This window comes from Stenella coeruleoalba (genome assembly GCF_951394435.1).
Source record: "Stenella coeruleoalba genome assembly, chromosome: 3".
Classification (NCBI taxonomy): domain Eukaryota; kingdom Metazoa; phylum Chordata; class Mammalia; order Artiodactyla; family Delphinidae; genus Stenella; species Stenella coeruleoalba.
The window spans coordinates 134450153-134477556 of NC_137148.1; positions in this window are offsets into that span (position 1 = coordinate 134450153).

Sequence of the window (27404 nt, forward strand, 5' to 3'; positions counted from 1 at the left end):
GTACTCTATCCCTACAACTCTGTCGTCCCCTAACCTGGACCCTCAACAGTCCCCGTTCTTAAGCCTAACCCTGCTCCAATACTAAGACGTCCCCTGACACGTACTCTACACCTACACCTCTGTCGTACGGTAACCTGAACCCTCAACATTCCCCGTTCCTAAGCCTAACCCTCTCACAATCCCTGCCCCAATCCTAGGCCATCAGCAGACACGTACTCTAACCCTACACCTCTGTCTTCCCCTAACCTGGACCCTCAACAGTCCACGTTCCTAATCCGTCCCCTGACGGACACGTACACTAACCCTACACCTCTGTCATCTACTAACCTGGATCCTCAACAGTTCCCGTTCCTAAGACTAACACTGCACCAATCCCTGCCCCATTCCTAAGCAATCTCCTGACACGTACTCTAAACCTACACCTCTGTCGTCCCCTAACCTGGACCCTCAACAGTCCCCGTTCCTAAGCCTAACACTGCCCCAATCCTAAGACGTCCCCTGACACGTACTCTAACCCTACACATCTCTCGTCCCCCACCTGGACCCTCCACACTCCCCGTTCCTAAGACGTCCCCTGACACGTACTCTAAACCTACACCTATGTCGTACCCTAACCTGGACCCTCATGAGTCCCCGTTCCTGAGCCTAACCCTGCTTCAATTCTAAGCCATCCGCTGACACGTAGTCTAACCCTAAACCTCTGTCGTCCCGTAACCTGGACCCTCAACAGTCCCCGTTCCTAAGCCTAACACCTCCCCAATCCCTGCCCCAATCCTAAGCCGTCCCCTGACACATACTCTAACCCTACACGTCTGTCTTCCCCTCACCTGGATCCTCAAAAGTCCCCATTCCTAAGACTAACTCTGCCTCAATCCCTGCCCCAATCCTAAGCAGTCCCCTGACACATACTCTAACCCTAAACCTCTGTCGTCACTTAACCTGGACCCTCAACAGTCCCCGTTCCTAAGCCTAACACCTCCCCAATCCCTGCCCGAATCCTAAGCCATCCCCTGACACATACTCTAACCCTATACCTCTGTATTCCCCTCACCTGGACCCTCAAAAGTCCCCATTCCTAAGACTAACTGTACCTCAATCCCTGCCCCAATCCTAAGCAGTCCCCTGACACATACTCTAACCCTAAACTTCTGTCGTCACTTAACCTGGACCCTCAACAGTCCCCGTTCCTAAGCCTAACCCTGCCCCAAATCTAAGCCGTCCCATGACCCGTAGTCTAACCCTACACCTCTGTCGTCCCCTAACCTGGACCCTCAACAGTCCGCGTTCCTAAGCCGTCCCCTGACAGACACGTACTGTAACCCTACACCTCTGTCGTCCCCTAACCGGGACCCTCAACAGTCCCGTTCCTAAGCCTAACACTGCCCCAATCCCTGCCCCAATCCTAAACCATCCCCTACACGTACGATAACCCTATACCTACTTCGTCGCCTAGCGTGGACCCTCAACAGTTACCATTCCTAAGTCTAACCCTGCCCCAATCCTAAGCAGTCCGCTGACACGTACTCTAACCCTCCACCTCTGTCGTCCCCTAACCTGGACCCTCAACACTCCCCGTTCCTAAGCCGTCCCCTGACACGTGCTCTACACCTACACCTCTGTCGTACCGTAACCTGGACGCTGAACATTCCCCGTTCGTACGCCTAACACTGCCCCAATCCCTGCCCCAATCCTAGGCCATCCGCAGACACGTACTCTAACCATACACCTCTGTGTTCCCCTAACCTGGACCCTCAAAACTCCCCTTTCCTAAGCCGTCCCCTGACACATACTCTAACCCTACACCTCTGTCTTCCCCTAACCTGGATCCTCAACAGTCCCCGTTCCTAAGACTAACCCTGCCCCAATCCCTGCCCAGTTCCTAAGCCGTCCCCTGGCACGTACTCTAACCCTACCTCTGACGTCCCCTAACCTTGAACCTCAACAGTCCCCGTTGCTAAGACGTCCCCTGACACGTACTCTAACCCTATACCTCTGTCTTCCCCTAACCTGGACCCTCAACACTCCCCTTTCCTAAGCCGTCCCCTGACACATACTCTAACCCTACACCTCTGTCTTTCCTTAAACTGGATCCTCAACAGTCCCCGTTCCTAACACTAACCCTGCCCCAGTCCCTGCACATTTCCTAAGGCGTCCCCTGGCATGTACTCTAACCCTACCTCTGACGTCCCCTAACCTGGCCCCTCAACAGTTCCCGTTCCTAAGACTAACACTGCACCAATCCGTGCCCCATTCCTAAGCCATCTCCTGACACGTACTATAAACCTACACCTCTGTCGTCCCCTAACCTGGACCCTCAACAGTCCCCGTTCCTAAGACTAACCCTACCCCAATCCTAAGTCGTCCCCTGACACATACTGTAACTCTACACTTCTGTCGTCCCCTAACCTGCACCTTCAACTGTCCTCGTTCCTAAGCCTAACACTGCCGCAATTCTAACACGTCCCCTGACACGTAGTCTATCCCTACTACTCTGTCATCCCCTAACCTGGACCCTCAAGGGTCCCCGTTCCTATGCCGTCCCCTGACACGTACTCTAACCCTACACCTCTGTCATCCCCTAACCAGGACCCTACACAGTCCCTGTTCCTAAGCCGTCCCCTGACTCGTACTCCAAATCTACATCTCTGTCGTCCCCTAACCTGGACCTCAACAGTCCCTGTACCTAAGCCCAACCCTACCCCAATCCTAAGCCTTCCCCGTCACGTACTCTAACCCTACACTTGTGAGGTCCGCTAACATGGACCCTCAATAGTCCCCGTTCCTAAGCCGTCCCCTACCACGTAATCTAACCGTACACCTCTGTCGTCCCCTAACCTGGACACTAATGAGTCTCCATTTTAAGCCTAACCCTGCCCCAATCCTAAGCCGTCCCATGACATGTAATCTAACCCGACACTTCTGTCGTCCCCTATCCTGGACCCTGATCAGTCCCCGTAACTAGGCCGTCGGCTGACACGTTCTCTAACCCTACACATCTGTCGTCCCCTAACCTGGACCCTCAACAGTCCCCGTTCGTAAGTCGTCCCCTGACACGTACTCTTACCCTACACGACTGTCGTCGCCTAACCTGGACCCTCATCAGTCCCCGTTGCTAAGCCTAACACTGCTCCAATCCTAAGCTGTCCCCTGACAAGTACTCTAACCGTCCACCTCAGTCGTCTCCTAACCTGGACTCTCAACAGTCCCCGTTCCTAAGCCTAACACCTCCCCAATCCCTGCCCCAATGCGAAGCCGTCCAAGGACACGTACCCTAACCTGGACCCTAAACAATCCCCGTTCCTAAGCCGTCCCCTGACACTTACTCTAACCCTCCACCTCTGTCGTCTCCTAATCTGGACTCTCCACATTCCCTGTTCCTAAGCGTAACCCTGTCCCAATCCGAACCGTCCCATGATACGTACTCTAATCCTACCCCTCTGTCGTCCCCTAACATGGAACCTCAACAATCCCTGTTCCTAAGCCGTCCCATGACACGTACTCTAACCCTAAACCTCTGTCGTCCCCTAACGTGGACCCTCCACAGTCCCCGTTGCTAAGCTGTCCCCTGACACGTAATCTAACCCTACACCTCTGTCGTCCCCTAACATGGACCCTCAACAGTCCCAATTCCTAAGCCGTCGCCTGACATGTACTCTAACCTTACACCTCTGTCGTCCCCTAATCTGGACCCTCAACAGTCCTCGTTCCTAAGCCGTCCCCTGATAGACACGTACGCTAACCATACACCTCTGTCGTCCCCTAACCTGGAACCTCAACAGTTCCCGTTCCTAAGCCTAACTCTGCCCCAATCCTAAGCAGTCCCATGACACGTACACTAACACTAAACATCTGTCGTCCCCTAACTTGGACCCTCAACAGTCCCCGTTCCTAAGCCGTCACCTGACACGTACTGTAACGCTACACCTCTGTGGTACCCTAATCTGGACCCTCAACAGTCCCCGTTCCTAACACTAATCCTGCCTCAATCCCTGCCCCGTTCCTAAGCCGTCCCCTGACACGTACTCTAACCCTACATTTCTGTCGTCCCCTAACCTGGATCCTCAACAGTCCCCGTTCCTAAAACTAATCCTGCCTCAATCCCTGCCCCGTTCCTAAGCCGTCCCCTGACACGTACTCTAACCCTACACCTCTGTCATCCCCTAACCTGGACCCTCAACAGTCCCCGTTCCTAATCCGTCCCCTGACACGTACTCTAACTCTCCACCTCTGTCGTCCCCTAACCTGGACCCTCAACAGTCCCCGTTCCTAAGCCGTCCCCTGACAGACACGTACTGTAACCCTACACCTCTGTCGTCCCCTAACCTGGATCCTCAACAGTCCCCGTTCCTAAAACTAATCCTGCCTCAATCCCTGCCCTGTTCCTAAGCCGTCCCCTGACACGTACTCTAACCCTACACCTCTGTCGTCCCCTAACCTGGACCCTCAACAGTCCCAGTTCCTAAGCCTAACCCGGCTCAAATCCTAAGCCGTCCCCTTACACGTACTCTAAACCTACACGTCTGTCGTCCCCTAACCTGGACCCTCAAAATTCCCCATTCCGGAGCCTAACCGTGCCCCAATCCTAAGACGTCCCCTGACACGTACTCTAACTGTACACCTTTGTCATCCCCTAATGTGGACCCTCCACAGTCCCCGTTGCTAAGCCGTCCCCTGACACGTAATCTAACCCTACACCTCTGTCGTCCCCTAACATGGACCCTCAACAGTTCCTGTTCCTAAGCCGTCGCCTGACATGTACTCTAACCCTACACCTCTGTCGTCCCCTAATCTGGACCCTCAACAGTCCCCGTTCTTAAGCCTAATCCTGCTCCAATACTAAGACGTCCCCTGACACGTACTCTAACCTACACCTCTATCGTACGGTAACCTGAACCCTCAACATTCCCCGTTCCTAAGCCTAACCCTCTCACAATCCCTGCCCCAATCCTAGGCCATCAACAGACACGTACTCTAACCCTACACCTCTGTCGTCCCGTAACCTGGACCCTCAACAGTCCACGTTCCTAATCCCTCCCCTGACGGACACGTACACTAACCCTACACCTCTGTCATCTACTAACCTGGATCCTCAACAGTTCCCGTTCCTAAGACTAACACTGCACCAATCCCTGCCCCATTCCTAAGCCATCTCCTGACACGTACTCTAAACCTACACCTCTGTCGTCCCCTAACCTGGACCCTCAACAGTCCCCGTTCCTAAGCCTAACACTGCCCCAATCCTAAGACGTCCCCTGACACGTACTCTAACCCTACACCTCTCTCGTCCCCTCACCTGGACCCTCCACACTCCCCGTTCCTAAGACGTCCCCTGACACGTACTCTAAACCTACACCTATGTCGTACCCTAACCTGGACCCTCAAGAGTCCCCGTTCCTGAGCCTAACCCTGCTTCAATTCTAAGCCATCCGCTGACACGTAGTCTAACCCTACACCTGTGTCGTCCCGTAACCTGGACCCTCAACAGTCCCCGTTCCAAAGCCTAACACCTCCCCAATCCCTGCCCCAATCCTAAGCCGTCCCCTGACACATACTCTAACCCTACACCTCTGTCTTCCCCTCACCTGGATCCTCAAAAGTCCCCATTCCTAAGACTAACTCTGCCTCAATCCCTGCCCCAATCCTAAGCAGTCCCCTGACAGATAATCTAACCCTAAACCTCTGTCGTCACTTAACCTGGGCCCTCAACAGTCCCCGTTCCTAAGCCTAACACCTCCCCAATCCCTGCCCGAATCCTAAGCCGTCCCCTGACACATACTCTAACCCTACACCTCTGTATTCCCCTCACCTGGACCCTCAAAAGTCCCCATTCCTAAGACTAACTGTATCTCAATCCCTGCCCCAATCCTAAGCAGTCCCCTGACACATACTCTAACCCTAAACCTCTGTCGTCTCTTAACCTGGACCCTCAACAGTCCCCGTTCCTAAGCCTAACCCTACCCCAATCCTAAGCCGTCCTCTGACACGTACTCTAACCCTACACATCTGTCGTCCCCCAACCTGGACCCTCAACAGTCCCCGTTCCTAAGCCATCCCGTGACTCGTACTCTAACCCTACACCTCTGTCGTCCCCTAACCTGGACCTTCCACAGTCCCCGTTCCTGAGCCTAACCCTGTCCCAATCCTAAGCCGTCCCGTGACACGTACTCTCACCCTACACCTCTGTCGTCCCCTATCCTGGACCCTGAACAGTCCCCGTTCCTAAGCCTAACCCTGCCCCAAATCTAAGCCGTCCCATGACCCGTAGTCTAACCCTACACCTCTGTCGTCCCCTAACCTGGACCCTCAACAGTCCCCGTTCCTAAGCCGTCCCCTGACAGACACGTACTGTAACCCTACACCTCTGTCGTCCCCTAACCGGGACCCTCAACAGTCCCGTTCCTAAGCCTAACACTGCCCCAATCCCTGCCCCAATCCTAAACCATCCCCTACACGTACGATAACCCTATACCTACTTCGTCGCCTAGCGTGGACTCTCAACAGTTCCCATTCCTAAGTCTAACTCTGCCCCAATCCTAAGCAGTCTGCTGACACGTACTCTAACCCTCCACCTCTGTCGTCCCCTAACCTGGACCCTCAACACTCCCCGTTCCTAAGCCTAACCCTACCCCAATCCTAAGCCGTCCTCTGACACGTACTCTAACCCTACACCTCTGTCGTCCCCCAACCTGCACCCTCAACAGTCCCCGTTCCTAAGCCATCCCGTGACACGTACTCTAACCCTACACCTCTGTTGTCCCCTAACCTGGACCCTCAACAGTCCCCGTTCTTAAGCCTAACCCTGCTCCGATACTAAGACGTGCCCTCACACGTACTCTACACCTACACCTCTGTCGTACCGTAACCTGGACCCTCAACATTCCCCGTTCCTAAGCCTAACCCTGCCCCAAATCTAAGCCGTCCCATGACCCGTAGTCTAACCCTACACCTCTGTCGTCCCCTAACCTGGACCCTCAACAGTCCCCGTTCCTAAGCCGTCCCCTGACAGACACGTACTGTAACCCTACACCTCTGTCGTCCCCTAACCGGGACCCTCAACAGTCCCGTTCCTAAGCCTAACACTGCCCCAATCCCTGCCCCAATCCTAAACCATCCCCTACACGTACGATAACCCTATACGTACTTCATCGCCTAGCGTGGACACTCAACAGTTCCCATTCCTAAGTCTAACCCTGCCCCAATCCTAAGCAGTCCGCTGACACGTACTCTAACCCTCCACCTCTGTCGTCCCCTAACCTGGACCCTCAACACTCCCCGTTCCTAAGCCGTCCCCTGACACGTGCTCTACACCTACACCTCTGTCGTACCGTAACCTGGACGCTGAACATTCCCCGTTCGTACGCCTAACACTGCCCCAATCCCAGGCCATCCGCAGACACGTACTCTAACCGTACACCTCTGTGTTCCCCTAACCTGGACCCTCAACACTCCCCTTTCCTAAGCCGTCCCCTGACACATACTCTAACCCTACACCTCTGTCTTTCCCTAACCTGGATCCTCAACAGTCCCCGTTCCTAAGACTAACCCTGACCCAATCCCTGCCCAGTTCCTAAGCCGTCCCCTGGCACGTACTCTAACCCTACCTCTGACGTCCCCTAACCTGGAACCTCAACAGTCCCCGTTGCTAAGACGTCCCCTGACACGTACTCTAACCCTATACCTCTGTCTTCCCCTAACCTGGACCCTCAACACTCCCCTTTCCTAAGCCGTCCCCTGACACATACACTAACCCTACACCTCTGTCTTCCCCTAAACTGGATCCTCAACAGTCCCCGTTTCTAACACTAACCCTGCCCCAATCCCTGCACATTTCCTAAGGCGTCCCCTGGCATGTACTCTAACCCTACCTCTGACGTCCCCTAACCTGGCCCCTCAACAGTTCCCGTTCCTAAGACTAACACTGCACCAATCCGTGCCCCATTCCTAAGCCGTGTCCTGACACGTACTATAAACCTACACCTCTGTCGTCCCCTAACCTGGACCCTCAACAGTCCCCGTTCCTAAGACTAACCCTACCCCAATCCTAAGTCGTCCCCTGACACATACTGTAACTCTACACTTCTGTCGTCCCCTAACCTGCAACTTCAACTTTCCTCGTTCCTAAGCCTAACACTGCCGCAATTCTAACACGTCCCCTGACACGTAGTCTATCGCTACTACTCTGTCATCCCCTAACCTGGACCCTCAAGGGTCCCCGTTCCTATCCCGTCCCCTGACACGTACTCTAACCGTACACCTCTGTCGTCCCCTAACCTGGACCCTCAAAAGTCCCCGTTCAAAAGCCGCCCCTGACACGTACTCTAAATCTACACCTCTGTCGTCTCCTATCCTGGACCCTAAACAGTCCCCGGTCCTAAGCCTAACCCTGCACCAAATCTAAGCCGTCCCATGACCCATAGTCTAACCCTACACCTCTGTCGTCCCCTAACCTGGACCCTCCACAATCCCCGTTCCGAAGCCTGACCCTGCCCCAATCCTAAGGCGTCCCATGAGACCTACTCTAATCCTACACATCTCTCGTCCCCTAACCTGGACCCTCAACAGTCCCTGTTCATAAGCCTATCACTGCTCCCATCCTAGGCCGTCACTTGACAGGTACTCTAAACCTACACCTCTGTCGTCCCCTGTGCTGGACCCTGAACAGTCCCCTTTCCGAAGCCTAACACTGCGACAATCCTAATCCGTCCCCTGACACGTACTCTAACCCTACACCTCTGTCGTCCCCTAACCTGGACCGTATATAGTCCCTGTTCCTAAGCCATCCCCTGACTCGTACTCTAATCCTACACCTCTGTCGCCCCCTAAACTGGACCCTCAAGAGTCCCCGTTCCTAAGCCGTCCCCTGACAGACACGTACTGTAACCCTACACCTCTGTCGTCCCCTAACCGGGACCCTCAACAGTCCCGTTCCTAAGCCTAACACTGCCCCAATCCCTGCCCCAATACTAAACCATCCCCTACACGTGCGATAACCCTATACCTACTTCGTCGCCTAGCGTGGACACTCAACAGTTCCCATTCCTACGTCTAACCCTGCCCCAATCCTAAGCAGTCCCCTGACACGTACTCTAACAATAGACGTCGGTGGTCCCCTAACCTGGACCCACAACAGTCCCCGTTCCTAAGCCTAACCCTACCCCAATCCTTAGCGGTCCCCTGACACGTACTTTAACCCTACACCTCTGTCCTCCCCTAACCTGGACCCTGTATAGTCCCTGTTCCTAAGACATCCCCTGACTCGTACTCTATTCCTATACCTCTGTCGTCCCCTAACCTGGAACCTCAACAGTCCCCGTTCCTAAGCCTAACCCTGCCCAATCCTAAGCCGTCCCCTGACACGTGCTCTAACCCTACACCTCTGTCGTCCCCTAACCTGGACCCTCAAGAGTCCCCGTTCCTAAGCCGTCCCCTGACACGTACCCTAACCCTACACCTCTGTCATCCCCTAACCAGGACCCTACACAGTCCCTGTTCCTAAGCCGTCCCCTGACTCGTACTCCAAATCTACATCTCTGTCGTCCCCTAACCTGGACCTCAACAGTCCCTGTACCTAAGCCCAACCCTACCCCAATCCTAAGCCTTCCCCGTCACGTACTCTAACCCTACACTTGTGAGGTCCGCTAACATGGACCCTCAATAGTCCCCGTTCCTAAGCCGTCCCCTACCACGTAATCTAACCGTACACCTCTGTCGTCCCCTAACCTGGACACTAATGAGTCTCCGTTTTAAGCCTAACCCTGCCCCAATCCTAAGCCGTCCCATGACATGTAATCTAACCCGACACTTCTGTCGTCCCCTATCCTGGACCCTGATCAGTCCCCGTAACTAGGCCGTCGGCTGACACGTTCTCTAACCCTACACATCTGTCGTCCCCTAACCTGGACCCTCAACAGTCCCCGTTCGTAAGTCGTCCCCTGACACGTACTCTTACCCTACACGACTGTCGTCGCCTAACCTGGACCCTCATCAGTCCCCGTTGCTAAGCCTAACACTGCTCCAATCCTAAGCTGTCCCCTGACAAGTACTCTAACCGTCCACCTCAGTCGTCTCCTAACCTGGACTCTCAACAGTCCCCGTTCCTAAGCCTAACACCTCCCCAATCCCTGCCCCAATGCGAAGCCGTCCAAGGACACGTACCCTAACCTGGACCCTAAACAATCCCCGTTCCTAAGCCGTCCCCTGACACTTACTCTAACCCTCCACCTCTGTCGTCTCCTAACCTGGACTCTCCACATTCCCTGTTCCTAAGCGTAACCCTGTCCCAATCCGAACCGTCCCATGATACGTACTCTAATCCTACACCTCTGTCGTCCCCTAACATGGAACCTCAACAATCCCTGTTCCTAAGCCGTCCCATGACACATACTCTAACCCTAAACCTCTGTCGTCCCCTAACGTGGACCCTCCACAGTCCCCGTTGCTAAGCCGTCCCCTGACACGTAATCTAACCCTACACCTCTGTCGTCCCCTAACATGGACCCTCAACAGTCCCAATTCCTAAGCCGTCGCCTGACATGTACTCTAACCTTACACCTCTGTCGTCCCCTAAACTGGACCCTCAACAGTCCTCGTTCATAAGCCGTCCCCTGATAGACACGTACGCTAACCATACACCTCTGTCGTCCCCTAACCTGGAACCTCAACAGTTCCCGTTCCTAAGCCGTCCCCTGACAGACACGTACTGTAACCCTACACCTCTGTCGTCCCCTAACCTGGATCCTCAACAGTCCCCGTTCCTAAAACTAATCCTGCCTCAATCCCTGCCCCGTTCCTAAGCCGTCCCCTGACACGTACTCTAACCCTACACCTCTGTCGTCCCCTAACCTGGACCCTCAACAGTCCCAGTTCCTAAGCCTAACCCGGCTCAAATCCTAAACCGTCCCCTTACACGTACTCTAAACCTACACGTCTGTCGTCCCCTAACCTGGACCCTCAAAATTCCCCATTCCGGAGCCTAACCGTGCCCCAATCCTAAGACGTCCCCTGACACGTACTCTAACTGTACACCTTTGTCATCCCCTAATGTGGACCCTCCACAGTCCCCGTTGCTAAGCCGTCCCCTGACACGTAATCTAACCCTACACCTCTGTCGTCCCCTAACATGGACCCTCAACAGTTCCTGTTCCTAAGCCGTCACCTGACATGTACTCTAACCCTACACCTCTGTCGTGCCCTAATCTGGACCCTCAACAGTCCCCGTTCTTAAGACTAATCCTGCTCCAATACTAAGACGTCCCCTGACACGTACTCTACACCTACACCTCTATCGTACGGTAACCTGAACCCTCAACATTCCCCGTTCCTAAGCCTAACCCTCTCACAATCCCTGCCCCAATCCTAGGCCATCAACAGACACGTACTCTAACCCTACACCTCTGTCGTCCCGTAACCTGGACCCTCAACAGTCCACGTTCCTAATCCGTCCCCTGACGGACACGTACATTAACCCTACACCTCTGTCATCTACTAACCTGGATCCTCAACAGTTCCCGTTCCTAAGACTAACACTGCACCAATCCCTGCCCCATTCCTAAGCCATCTCCTGACACGTACTCTAAACCTACACCTCTGTCGTCCCCTAACCTGGACCCTCAACAGTCCCCGTTCCTAAGCCTAACACTGCCCCAATCCTAAGCCGTCCCCTGACACGTACTCTAACCCTACACCTCTCTCGTCCCCTCACCTGGACCCTCCACACTCCCCGTTCCTAAGACGTCCCCTGACACGTACTCTAAACCTACACCTATGTCGTACCCTAACCTGGACCCTCAAGAGTCCCCGTTCCTGAGCCTAACCCTGCTTCAATTCTAAGCCATCCGCTGACACGTAGTCTAACCCTACACCTGTGTCGTCCCGTAACCTGGACCCTCAACAGTCCCCGTTCCAAAGCCTAACACCTCCCCAATCCCTGCCCCAATCCTAAGCCGTCCCCTGACACATACTCTAACCCTACACCTCTGTCTTCCCCTCACCTGGATCCTCAAAAGTCCCCATTCCTAAGACTAACTCTGCCTCAATCCCTGCCCCAATCCTAAGCAGTCCCCTGACACATACTCTAACCCTAAACCTCTGTCGTCACTTAACCTGGGCCCTCAACAGTCCCCGTTCCTAAGCCTAACACCTCCCCAATCCCTGCCCGAATCCTAAGCCGTCCCCTGACACATACTCTAACCCTACACCTCTGTATTCCCCTCACCTGGACCCTCAAAAGTCCCCATTCCTAAGACTAACTGTACCTCAATCCCTGCCCCAATCCTAAGCAGTCCCCTGACACATACTCTAACCCTAAACCTCTGTCGTCTCTTAACCTGAACCCTCAACAGTCCCCGTTCCTAAGCCTAACCCTACCCCAATCCTAAGCCGTCCTCTGACACGTACTCTAACCCTACACCTCTGTCGTCCCCCAACCTGGACCCTCAACAGTCCCCGTTCCTAAGCCATCCCGTGACACGTACTCTAACCCTACACCTCTGTCCTCCCCTAACCTGGACCTTCCACAGTCCCCGTTCCTGAGCCTAACCCTGTCCCAATCCTAAGCCGTCCCGTGACACGTACTCTCACCCTACACCTCTGTCGTCCCCTATCCTGGACCCTGAACAGTCCCCGTTCCTAAGCCTAACCCTGCCCCAAATCTAAGCCGTCCCATGACCCGTAGTCTAACCCTACACCTCTGTCGTCCCCTAACCTGGACCCTCAACAGTCCCCGTTCCTAAGCCGTCCCCTGACAGACACGTACTGTAACCCTACACCTCTGTCGTCCCCTAACCGGGACCCTCAACAGTCCCGTTCCTAAGCCTAACACTGCCCCAATCCCTGCCCCAATCCTAAACCATCCCCTACACGTACGATAACCCTATACCTACTTCGTCGCCTAGCGTGGACTCTCAACAGTTCCCATTCCTAAGTCTAACTCTGCCCCAATCCTAAGCAGTCCGCTGACACGTACTCTAACCCTCCACCTCTGTCGTCCCCTAACCTGGACCCTCAACACTCCCCGTTCCTAAGCCGTCCCCTGACACGTGCTCTACACCTACACCTCTGTCTTACCGTAACCTGGACGCTGAACATTCCCCATTCGTACGCCTAACACTGCCCCAATCCCTGCCCCAATCCTAGACCATCTGCAGACACGTACTCTAACCGTACACCTCTGTGTTCCCCTAACCTGGACCCTCAACACTCCCCGTTCCTAAGCCATACCCTGACACATACTCTAACCCTACACCTCTGTCGTCCCCTAAGCTGGATCCTCAACAGTCCCCGTTTCTAAGACTAACCCTGCCCCAATCCGTGCCCCATTCCTAAGCCGTCCCCTGGCACGTAATCTAACCCTACCTCTGACGTACCCTAACCTGGAACCTCAACAGTCCCCATTGCTAAGCCGTCCCCTGACACGTACTCTAACCCTACACCTCTGTCTTCCCCTAACCTGGACCCTCAAAACTCCCCTTTCCTAAGCCGTCTCTTGACACATACTCTAACCCTACACCTCTGTCTTCCCCTAACCTGGATCCTCAACAGTCCCCGTTCCTAACACTAACCCTGCCCCAATCCCTGCACATTTCCTAAGGCGTCCCCTGGCATGTACTCTAACCCTACCTCTGACGTCTCCTAACCTGGCCCCTCAACAGTTCCCGTTCCTAAGACTAACACTGCACCAATCCGTGCCCCATTCCTAAGCCGTCTCCTGACACGTCCTATAAACCTACACCTCTGTCGTCCCCTAACCTGGACCCTCAACAGTCCCCGTTCCTAAGACTAACCCTACCCCAATCCTAAATCGTCCCCTGACACATACTGTAACTCTACACTTCTGTCGTCCCCTAACCTGGACCTTCAACAGTCCTCGTTCCTAAGCCGAACACCGCCCCAATTCTAACACGTCCCCTGACACGAAGTCTATCCCTACACCTCTGTCGTCCCCTAACCTGGACCCTCAACAGTCCCCATTCCTAAGCCGTCCCCTAAGTCGTACTCTAACCCTAAAAATCGGTCGTCCCCTAACCTGGAACCTCAACAGTCCCCATTCCTAAGCCGTCCCCTGACACGTACTCTAACCCTACACATCTGTCGTCCCCTAACCTGAACCCTCAACAGTCCCAGTTCCTAAGCCTAACCCAGCTCAAATCCTAAGCCGTCCCCTTACACGTACTCTAAACCTACACATCTGTCGTCCCCTAACCTGGACCCTCAAAATTCCCCATTCCGGAGCCTAACCGTGCCCCAATCCTAAGACGTCCCCTGACACGTACTCTAACTGTACACCTCTGTCATCCCCTAACGTGGACCCTCCACAGTCCCCGTTGCTAAGCCGTCCCCTGACACGTAATCTAACCCTACACCTCTGTCGTCCCCTTACATGGACCCTCAACAGTTCCTGTTCCTAAGCCGTCGCCTGACATGTACTCTAACCCTACACCTCTGTCGTCCCCTAATCTGGACCCTCAACAGTCCCAGTTCCTAAGCCGTCCCCTGATAGACACGTACGCTAACCATACACCTCTGTCATCCCCTAACCTGGAACCTCAACAGTTCCCGTTCCTAAGCCTAACTCTGCCCCAATCCTAAGCAGTCCCATGACACGTACACTAACACTAAACATCTGTCGTCCCCTAACTTGGACCCTCAACAGTCCCCGTTCCTAAGCCGTCACCTGACACGTACTGTAACGCTACACCTCTGTGGTACCCTAATCTGGACCCTCAACAGTCCCCGTTCCTAACACTAATCCTGCCTCAATCCCTGCCCCGTTCCTAAGCCGTCCCCTGACACGTACTCTAACCCTACACCTCTGTCATCCCCTAACCTGGACCCTCAACAGTCCCCGTTCCTAATCCGTCCCCTGACACGTACTCTAACTCTCCACCTCTGTCGTCCCCTAACCTGGACCCTCAACAGTCCCCGTTTTTAAGCCGTCCCCTGACAGACACGTACTGTAACCCTATACCTCTGTCGTCCCCTAACCGGGACCCTCAACTGTCCCGTTCCTAAGCCTAACACTGCCCCAATCCCTCCCCGAATCCTAAACCATTCCCTGACACGTACTCTAACCCTACACCTCTGTCGTCCCCTAACCTGGACCCTCCACAATCCCCGTTCCGAAGCCTGACCCTGCCCCAATCCTAAGGCGTCCCATGAGACCTACTCTAATCCTACACATCTCTCGTCCCCTAACCTGGACCCTCAACAGTCCCTGTTCGTAAGCCTATCGCTGCTCCCATCCTAGGCCGTCACTTGACAGGTACTCTAAACCTACACCTCTGTCGTCCCCTATCCTGGACCCTGAACAGTCCCCTTTCCGAAGCCTAACACTGCGACAATCCTAATCCGTCCCCTGACACGTACTCTAACCCTACACCTCTGTCGTCCCCTAACCTGGACCGTATATAGTCCCTGTTCCTAAGCCATCCCCTGACTCGTACTCTAATCCTACACCTCTGTCGCCCCCTAAACTGGACCCTCAAGAGTCCCCGTTCCTAAGCCGTCCCCTGACAGACACGTACTGTAACCCTACACTTCTGTCGTCCCCTAACCGGGACCCTCAACAGTCCCGTTCCTAAGCCTAACACTGCCCCAATCCCTGCCCCAATCCTAAACCATCCCCTACACGTACGATATCCCTATACCTACTTCGTCGCCTAACGTGGACCCTCAACAGTTCCCATTCCTACGTCTAACCCTGCCCCAATCCTAAGCAGTCCCCTGACACGTACTCTAACCCTAGACCTCGGTGGTCCCCTAACCTGGACCCACAACAGTGCCCGTTCCTAAGCGTAACCCTACCCCAATCCTTAGCGGTCTCCTGACACGTACATTAACCCTACACCGCTGTCGTCCCCTAACCTGGACCCTCAACACTCCCCGTTCCTAAGCCGTCCCCTGACGCGCACTTTAGCCCTACACCTCTGTCGTCCCCTAACCTGGACCCTCAACAGTCACCATTCCTAAGCCTAACACTTCCGAATCCTAAGCCATCCTCTGACACATACTCTAACCCTACACCTCTGTCCTCCCCTAACCTGGACCCTCAACAGTCCCCGTTCTTAAGCCTAACCCTGCTCCAATACTAAGACGTCCCGTGACACGTACTCTACACCTACACCTCTGTCGTACGGTAACCTGAACCCTCAACATTCCCCGTTCCTAAGCCTAACCCTCTCACAATCCCTGCCCCAATCCTAGGCCATCAGCAGACACGTACTCTAACCCTACACCTCTGTCTTCCCCTAACCTGGACCCTCAACAGTCCACGTTCCTAATCCGTCCCCTGACGGACACGTACAGTAACCCTACACCTCTGTCATCTACTAACCTGGATCCTCAACAGTTCCCGTTCCTAAGACTAACACTGCACCAATCCCTGCCCCATTCCTAAGCCATCTCCTGACACGTACTCTAAACCTACACCTCTGTCGTCCCCTAACCTGGACCCTCAACAGTCCCCGTTTGTAAGCCTAACACTGCCCCAATCCTAAGACGTCCCCTGACACGTACTCTAAACCTACACCTATGTCGTACCCTAACCTGGACCCTCAACAGTCCCCGTTGCTAAGCCGTCCCCTGACACGTACTCTAATCCTACACCTCTGTCTTCCCCTAACCTGGACCCTCAAAACTCCCCTTTCCTAAGCAGTCCCCTGACACATACTCTAACCCTACACCTCTGTCTTCCCCTAACCTGGATCCTCAAGAGTCCCCGTTCCTAAGACTAACCCTGCCCCAATCCCTGCCCAGTTCCTAAGCCGTCCCCTGGCACGTACTCTAACCCTACCTCTGTCGTCCCCTAACCTGGAACCTCAACAGTCCCCGTTGCTAAGACGTCCCCTGACACGTACTCTAACCCTATACCTCTGTCTTCCCCTAACCTGGACCCTCAACACTCCCCTTTCCTAAGCCGTCCCCTGACACATACTCTAACCCTACACCTCTGTCTTCCCCTAAACTGGATCCTCAACAGTCCCCGTTCCTAACACTAACCCTGCCCCAATCCCTGCACATTTCCTAAGGCGTCCCCTGGCATGTACTCTAACCGTACCTCTGACGTCCCCTAACCTGGCCCCTCAACAGTTCCCGTTCCTAAGACTAACACTGCACCAATCCGTGCCCCATTCCTAAGCCGTCTCCTGACACGTCCTATAAACCTACACCTCTGTCGTCCCCTAACCTGGACCCTCAACAGTCCCCGTTCCTAAGACTAACCCTACCCCAATCCTAAGTCGTCCCCTGACACATACTGTAACTCTACACTTCTGTCGTCCCCTAACCTGCACCTTCAACTGTCCTCGTTCCTAAGCCTAACACTGCCGCAATTCTAACACGTCCCGTGACACCTAGTCTATCACTACTACTCTGTCATTCCCTAACCTGGACCCTCAAGGGTCCCCGTTCCTATGCCGTCCACTGACACGTACTCTAACCGTACACCTCTGTCGTCCCCTAACCTGGACCCTCAAAAGTCCCCGTTCAAAAGCCGCCCCTGACACGTACTCTAAATCTACACCTCTGTCGTCTCCTATCCTGGACCCTAAACAGTCCCCGGTCCTAAGCCTAACCCTGCACCAAATCTAAGCCGTCCCATGACCCATAGTCTAACCCTACACCTCTGTCGTCCCCTAACCTGGACCCTCCACACTCCCCGTTCCTGAGCCTAACCCTGTCCCAATCCTAAGCCGTCCCCTGACACGTAAACTCACCCTACACCTGTGTTGCCCCCTAACCTGGACCCTCAACAGTCCCCGTTCCTAAGCCATCCCCTGACACATACTCTAACCCTACACCTCTGTCCTCCCCTAACCTGGACACTCAACAGTCCCCATTCCTAAGCCTAACACTGCCGCAATCCTAAGACGTCCCCTGAGACGTACTCTATCCCTACACCTCTGTCCTCCCCTAACCTGGACCCTCAACAGTCCCCGTTCTTAAGCCTAACTCTGCTCCGATACTAAGACGTCCCCTGACACGTACTCTACACCTGCAAGTCTGTCGTACCGTAACCTGGACCCTCAACCTTCCCCGTTCCTAAGCCTAACCCTGCCCCAAATCTAAGCCATCCCATGACCCGTAGTCTAACCCTACACCTCTGTCGTCCCCTAACCTGGACCCTCAACAGTCCCCGTTCCTAAGCCGTCCCCTGACAGACACGTACTGTAACCCTACACCTCTGTCGTCCCCTAACCGGGACCCTCAACAGTCCCGTTCCTAAGCCTAACACTGCCCCAATCCCTGCCCCAATCCTAAACCATCCCCTACACGTACGATAACCCTACACCTACTTCGTCGCCTAGCGTGGACACTCAACAGTTCCCATTCCTAAGTCTAACCCTGCCCCAATCCTAAGCAGTCCGCTGACACGTACTCTAACCCTCCACCTCTGTCGTCCCCTAACCTGGACCCTCAACACTCCCCGTTCCTAAGCCGTCCCCTGACACGTGCTCTACACCTACACCTCTGTCGTACCGTAACCTGGACGCTGAACATTCCCCGTTCGTACGCCTAACACTGCCCCAATCCCTGCCCCAATCCTAGGCCATCTGCAGACACGTACTCTAACCGTACACCTTTGTGTTCCCCTAACCTGGACCCTCAACACTCCCCGTTCCTAAGCCATACCCTGACACATACTCTAACCCTACACCTCTGTCGTCCTCTAAGCTGGATCCTCAACAGTCCCCGTTTCTAAGACTAACCCTGCCCCAATCCGTGCCCCATTCCTAAGCCGTCCCCTGGCACGTACTCTAACCCTACCTCTGACGTCCCCTATCCTGGACCCTCAACAGTCCCCGTTGCTAAGCCGTCCCCTGACACGTACTCTAACCCTACACCTCTGTCTTCCCCGAACCTGGACCCTCAAAACTCCCCTTTCCTAAGCCGTCCCCTGACACATACTCTAACCCTACAGCTCTGTCTTCCCCTAAACTGGATCCTCAACAGTTCCCGTTCCTAAGACTAACCCTGCCCCAATCCCTGCCCAGTTCCTAAGCCGTCCCCTGGCACGTACTCTAACCCTACCTCTGACGTCCCCTAACCTGGAACCTCAACAGTCCCCGTTGCTAAGACGTCCCCTGACATGTACTCTAACCCTATACCTCTGTCTTCCCCTAACCTGGACCCTCAACACTCCCCTTTCCTAAGCCGTCCCCTGACACATACTCTAACCCTACACCTCTGTCTTCCCCTAAACTGGATCCTCAACAGTCCCCGTTCCTAACACTAACCCTGCCGCAATCCGTGCCCCATTCCTAAGCCGTCTCCTGACACGTACCATAAACCTACACCTCTGTCGTCCCCTAACCTGGACCCTCAACAGTCCCCGTTCCTAAGACTAACCCTACCCCAATCCTAAGTCGTCCCCTGACACATACTGTAACTCTACACTTCTGTCGTCCCCTAACCTGCACCTTCAACTGTCCTCGTTCCTAAGCCTAACACTGCCGCAATTCTAACACGTCCCCTGACTCGTAGTCTATCCCTACTACTCTGTCATCCCCTAACCTGGACCCTCAAGGGTCCCCGTTCCTATGCCGTCCCCTGACACGTACTCTAACCGTACACCTCTGTCGTCCCCTAACCTGGACCCTCAAAAGTCCCCGTTCAAAAGCCGCCCCTGACACGTACTCTAAATCTACACCTCTGTCGTCTCCTATCCTGGACCCTAAACAGTCCCCGGTCCTAAGCCTAACCCTTAACCAAATCTAAGCCTTCCCATGACCCATAGTCTAACCCTACACCTCTGTCGTCCCCTAACCTGGACCCTCCACAATCCCCGTTCCGAAGCCTGACCCTGCCCCAATCCTAAGGCGTCCCATGGGACCTACTCTAATCCTACACATCTCTCGTCCCCTAACCTGGACCCACAACAGTCCCTGTTCGTAAGCCTATCGCTGCTCCCATCCTAGGCCGTCACTTGACAGGTACTCTAAACCTACACCTCTGTCGTCCCCTATCCTGGACCCTGAACAGTCCCCTTTCCGAAGCCTAACACTGCGACAATCCTAATCCGTCCCCTGACACGTACTCTAACCCTACACCCCTGTCGTCCCCTAACCTGGACCCTATATAGTCCCTGTTCCTAAGCCATCCCCTGACTCGTACTCTAATCCTACACCTCTGTCGCCCCCTAAACTGGACCCTCAAGAGTCCCCGTTCCTAAGCCGTCCCCTGACAGACACGTACTGTAACCCTACACCTCTGTCGTCCCCTAACCGGGACCCTCAACAGTCCCGTTCCTAAGCCTAACACTGCCCCAATCCCTGCCCCAATCCTAAACCATCCCCTACACGTACGATAACCCTATACCTACTTCGTCGCCTAACGTGGACCCTCAACAGTTCCCATTCCTACGTCTAACCGTGCCCCAATCCTAAGCAGTCCCCTGACACGTACTCTAACCCTAGACCTCGGTGGTCCCCTAACCTGGACCCACAACAGTCCCCGTTCCTAAGCCTAACCCTACCCCAATCCTTAGCGGTCCCCTGACACGTACTTTAACCCTACACCGCTGTCGTCCCCTAACCTGGACCCTCAACACTCCCCGTTCCTAAGCCGTCCCCTGACGCGCACTCTAGCCCTACACCTCTGTCGTCCCCTAACCTGGACCCTCAACAGTCCCCATTCCTAAGCCTAACACTTCCGAATCCTAAGCCGTCCCCTGACACATACTCTAACCCTACACCTCTGTCTTCCCCTCACCTGGATCCTCAAAAGTCCCCATTCCTAAGACTAACTCTGCCTCAATCCCTACCCCAATCCTAAGCAGTCCCCTGACACATACTCTAACCCTAAACCTCTGTCGGCACTTAACCTGGGCCCTCAACAGTCCCCGTTCGTAAGCCTAACAGCTCCCCAATCCCTGCCCGAATCCTAAGCCGTCCCCTGACACATACTCTAACCCTACACCTCTGTATTCCCCTCACCTGGACCCTCAAAAGTCCCCATTCCTAAGACTAACTGTACCTCAATCCCTGCCCCAATCGTAAGCAGTCCCCTGACACATACTCTAACCCTAAACCTCTGTCGTCACTTAACCTGGACCCTCAACAGTCCCCGTTCCTAAGCCTAACCCTACCCCAATCCTAAGCCGTCCTCTGACACGTACTCTAACCCTACACGTCTGTCGTCCCCCAACCTGGACCCTCAACAGTCCCCGTTCCTAAGCCATCCCGTGACACGTACTCTAACCCTAAACCTCTGTCGTCCCCTAACCTGGACCCTCCACAGTCCCCGTTCCTGAGCCTAACCCTGTCCCAATCCTAAGCCATCCCCTGACACGTACTCTCACCCTACACCTCTGTCGTCCCCTATCCTGGACCCTGAACAGTCCCCGTTCCTAAGCCTAACCCTGCCGCAAATCTAAGCCGTCCCATGACCCATAGTCTAACCCTACACCTCTGTTGTCCCCTAACCTGGACCCTCAACAGTCCCCGTTCCTAAGCCGTCCCCTGACAGACACGTAGTGTAACCCTACACCTCTGTCGTCCCCTAACCGGGACCCTCAACAGTCCCGTTCCTAAGCCTGACACTGCCCCAATCCCTGCCCCAATCCTAAACCATCCCCTACACGTACGATAACCCTATACCTACTTCGTCGCCTAGCGTGGACACTCAACAGTTCCCATTCCTAAGTCTAACCCTGCCCCAATCCTAAGCAGTCCGCTGACACGTACTCTAACCCTCCACCTCTGTCGTCCCCTAACCTGGACCCTCAACACTCCCCGTTCCTAAGCCGTCCCCTGACACGTGCTCTACACCTACACCTCTGTCTTACCGTAACCTGGACGCTGAACATTCCCCGTTCGTACGCCTAACACTGCCCCAATCCCTGCCCCAATCCTAGGCCATCCGCAGACACGTACTCTAACTGTACACCTCTGTGTTCCCCTAACCTGGACCCTCAACACTCCCCGTTCCTAAGCCATACCCTGACACATACTTTAACCCTACAGCTCTGTCGTCCCCTAAGCTGGATCCTCAACAGTCCCCGTTTCTAAGACTAACCCTGTCCCAATCCCTGCCCAGTTCCTAAGCCGTCCCCTGGCACGTACTCTAACCCTACCTCTGATGTACCCTAACCTGGACCCTCAACAGTCCCCGTTGCTAAGCCGTCCCCTGACACGTACTCTAACCCTACACCTCTGTCTTCCCCTAACCTGGACCCTCAAAACTCCCCTTTCCTAAGCCGTCCCCTGACACATACTCTAACCCTACACCTCTGTCTTTCCCTAACCTGGATCCTCAACAGTCCCCGTTCCTAAGACTAACCCTGCCCCAATCCCTGCCCAGTTCCTAAGCCGTCCCCTGGCACGTACTCTAACCCTACCTCTGACGTCCCCTAACCTGGAACCTCAACAGTCCCCGTTCCTAAGCCTAACCCTACCCCAATCCTTAGCGGTCCCCTGACACGTACTTTAACCCTACACCTCTGTCCTCCCCTAACCTGGACCCTGTATAGTCCCTGTTCCTAAGACATCCCCTGACTCGTACTCTAATCCTACAGCTCTGTCGTCCCCTAACCTGGAACCTCAACAGTCCCCGTTCCTAAGCCGTCCCCTGACACGTACCCTAACCCTACACCTCTGTCATCCCCTAACCAGGACCCTACACAGTCCCTGTTCCTAAGCCGTCCCCTGACTTGTACTCCAAATCTACATCTCTGTCGTCCCCTAACCTGGACCTCAACAGTCCCTGTACCTAAGCCCAACCCTACGCCAATCCTAAGCCTTCCCCGTCACGTACTCTAACCCTACACTTGTGAGGTCCACTAACATGGACCCTCAATAGTCCCCGTTCCTAAGCCTAACACTGCCGCAATCCTGAGACGTCCCCTGACACGTACTCTATCCCTACAACTCTGTCGTCCCCTAACCTGGACCCTCAACAGTCCCCGTTCTTAAGCCTAACCCTGCTCCAATACTAAGACGTCCCCTGACACGTACTCTACACCTACAACTCTGTCGTACGGTAACCTGAACCCTCAACATTCCCTTTTCCTAAGCCTAACCCTGCCACAATCCCTGCCCCAATCCTAGGCCATCAGCAGACACGTACTCTAACCCTACACCTCTGTCTTCCCCTAACCAGGACCCTCAACAGTCCCCGTTCCTAATCCGTCCCCTGACGGACACGTACAGTAACCCTACACCTCTGTCATCTACTAACCTGGATCCTCAACAGTTCCCGTTCCTAAGACTAACACTGCACCAATCCCTGTCCCATTCCTAAGCCATCTTCTGACACGTACTCTAAACCTACACCTCTGTCGTCCCCTAACCTGGACCCTCAACAGTCCCCGTTCCTAAGCCTAATCCTACCCCAATCCTAAGCCGTCCCCTGACACGTACTGTAACTCTACACTTCTGTCGTCCACTAAAATGGACTTTCAACAGTCCTCGTTCCTAAGCCTAACACTGCCCCAATTCTAAGACGTCCCCTGACACGTAGTCTATCCCTACAAGTCTGTCGTCCCCTAACCTGGACCCTCAAGGGTTCCCGTTCCTATGCCGTTCCCTGACACGTACTCTAACCGTACACCTCTGTCGTCCCCTAACGTGGACCCTCTACAGTCCCCATTGCTAAGCCGTCCCCTGACACCTACTCTAACCCTACACCTCTGTCTTCCCCTAACCTGGACCCTCAACACTCCCCGTTCCTAAGCCGTCCCCAGACACATACTCTAACCCTACACTTCTGTCTTCTCCTAACCTGGATCCTCAACAGTCCCCATTCCTAAGACTAACCCTGCCACAATCCCTGCACAGTTCCTAAGCCGTCCCCTGGCACGTACTCTAACCCTACCTCTGACGTCCCTTAACCTGGCCCCACAACAGTCCCCGTTCCTAAGCCGTCCCCTACAGACACGTACACTAACCCTACACCTCTGTCATCCACTAACCTGGATCCTCACAGTTCCCGTTCCTAAGACTAACACTGCACCAATCCCTGCCCCGTTCCTAAGCCGTTCCTGACACGTACTATAAACCTGCACCTCTGTCGTCCCCTAACCTGGACCCTCAACAGTCCCCGTTCCTAAGCCTAACACTGCCCCAATCCTAAGACGTCCCCTGACACGTACTCTAACCCTACACCTCTCTCGTCCCCTCACCTGGAACCTCCACACTCCCCGTTCCTAAGACGTCCCCTGACACGTACTCTAAACCTACACCTATGTCGTACCCTAACCTGGACCCTCAACAGTCCCCGTTGCTAAGCCGTCCCCTGACACATACTCTAACCCTACACCTCTGTCCTCCCCTAACCTGGACCCTCAACAGTCCCCGTTCCTAAGCCTAACACTGTCCCAATCCTAAGACGTCCCCTGACACGTACTCTATCCCTACAACTCTGTCGTCCCCTAACCTGGACCCTCAATAGTCCCCATTCTTAAGCCTAGCCCTGCTCCAATACTAAGACGTCCCCTGACACGTACTCTACACCTACACCTGTGTCGTACGGTAACCTGAACCCTCAACATTCCCCGTTCCTAAGCCTAACCCTCTCACAATCCCTGCCCCAATCCTAGGCCATCAGCAGACACGTACTCTAACCCTACACCTCTGTCTTCCCCTAACCTGGACCCTCAACAGTCCACGTTCCTAATCCGTCCCCTGACGGACACGTACACTAACCCTACACCTCTGTCATCTACTAACCTGGATCCTCAACAGTTCCCGTTCCTAAGACTAACACTGCACCAATCCCTGCCCCATTCCTAAGCCATCTCCTGACACGTACTCTAAACCTACACCTCTGTCGTCCCCTAACCTGGACCCTCAACAGTCCCCGTTCCTAAGCCTAACACTGCCCCAATCCTAAGACGTCCCCTGACACGTACTCTAACCCTACACCTCTCTCGTCCCCTCACCTGGACCCTCCACACTCCCCGTTCCTAAGACGTCCCCTGACACGTACTCTAAACCTACACCTATGTCGTACCTTAACCTGGACCCTCAAGAGTCCCCGTTCCTGAGACTAACCCTCCCCTCAATTCTAAGCCATCCGCGGACACGTAGTCTAACCCTACACCTCTGTCGTCCCGTAACCTGGACCCTCAACGGTCCCCGTTCCTAAGCCTAACACCTCCCCAATCCCTGCCCCAATCCTAAGCCGTCCCCTGACACATACTCTAACCCTACACCTCTGTCTTCCCCTCACCTGGATCCTCAAAAGTCCCCATTCCTAAGACTAACTCTGCCTCAATCCCTGCCCCAATCCTAAGCAGTCCCCTGACACATACTCTAACCCTAAACCTCTGTCGTCACTTAACCTGGGCCCTCAACAGTCCCCGTTCCTAAGCCTAACACCTCCCCAATCCCTGCCCGAATCCTAAGCCATCCCCTGACACATACTCTAACCCTACACCTCTGTATTCCCCTCACCTGGACCCTCAAAAGTCCCCATTCCTACGACTAACTGTACCTCAATCCCTGCCCCAATCCTAAGCAGTCCCCTGACACATACTCTAACCCTAAACCTCTGTCGTCACTTAACCTGGACCCTCAACAGTCCCCGTTCCTAAGCCTAACCCTACCCCAATCCTAAGCCGTCCTCTGACACGTACTCTAACCCTACACCTCTGTCGTCCCCCAACCTGGACCCTCAACAGTCCCCGTTCCTAAGCCATCCCGTGACACGTACTCTAACCCTACATCTCTGTCGTCCCCTAACCTGGACCCTCAACAGTCTCCGTTCTTAAGCCTAACCCTGCTCCGATACTAAGACGTCCCCTGACACATACTCTACACCTACACCTCTGTCGTACCGTAACCTGGACCCTCAACATTCCCCGTTCCTAAGCCTAACCCTGCCCCAAATCTAAGCCGTCCCATGACCCGTAGTCTAACCCTACACCTCTGTCGTCCCCCAACCTGGACCCTCAACAGTCCCCGTTCCTAAGCCATCCCGTAACACGTACTCTAACCCTACACCTCTGTCGTCCCCTACCCTGGACCTTCCACAGTCCCCGTTCCTGAGCCTAACCCTGTCCCAATCCTAAGCCGTCCCGTGACACGTACTCTCACCCTACACCTCTGTCGTCCCCTATCCTGGACCCTGAACAGTCCCCGTTCCTAAGCCTAACCCTGCCCCAAATCTAAGCCGTCCCATGACCCGTAGTCTAACCCTACACCTCTGTCGTCCCCTAACCTGGACCCTCAACAGTCCCCGTTCCTAAGCCGTCCCCTGACAGACACGTACTGTAACCCTACACCTCTGTCGTCCCCTAACCGGGACCCTCAACAGTCCCGTTCCTAAGCCTAACACTGCCCCAATCCCTGCCCCAATCCTAAACCATCCCCTACACGTACGATAACCCTATACCTACTTCGTCGCCTAGCGTGGACTCTCAACAGTTCCCATTCCTAAGTCTAACTCTGCCCCAATCCTAAGCAGTCCGCTGACACGTACTCTAACCCTCCACCTCTGTCGTCCCCTAACCTGGACCCTCAACACTCCCCGTTCCTAAGCCTAACCCTACCCCAATCCTAAGCCGTCCTCTGACACGTACTCTAACCCTACACCTCTGTCGTCCCCCAACCTGCACCCTCAACAGTCCCCGTTCCTAAGCCATCCCGTGACACGTACTCTAACCCTACACCTCTGTTGTCCCCTAACCTGGACCCTCAACAGTCCCCGTTCTTAAGCCTAACCCTGCTCCGATACTAAGACGTGCCCTCACACGTACTCTACACCTACACCTCTGTCGTACCGTAACCTGGACCCTCAACATTCCCCGTTCCTAAGCCTAACCCTGCCCCAAATCTAAGCCGTCCCATGACCCGTAGTCTAACCCTACACCTCTGTCGTCCCCTAACCTGGACCCTCAACAGTCCCCGTTCCTAAGCCGTCCCCTGACAGACATGTACTGTAACCCTACACCTCTGTCGTCCCCTAACCGGGACCCTCAACAGTCCCGTTCCTAAGCCTAACACTGCCCCAATCTCTGCCCCAATCCTAAACCATCCCCTACACGTACGATAACCCTATACCTACTTCGTCGCCTAGCGTGGACACTCAACAGTTACCATTCCTAAGTCTAACCCTGCCCCAATCCTAAGCAGTCCGCTGACACGTACTCTAACCCTCCACCTCTGTCGTCCCCTAACCTGGACCCTCAACACTCCCCGTTCCTAAGCCGTCCCCTGACACGTGCTCTACACCTACACCTCTGTCGTACCGTAACCTGGACGCTGAACATTCCCCGTTCGTACGCCTAACACTGCCCCAATCCCTGCCCCAATCCTAGGCCATCCGCAGACACGTACTCTAACCGTACACCTCTGTGTTCCCCTAACCTGGACCCTCAAAACTCCCCTTTCCTAAGCCGTCCCCTGACACATACTCTAACCCTACACCTCTGTCTTCCCCTAACCTGGATCCTCAACAGTCCCCGTTCC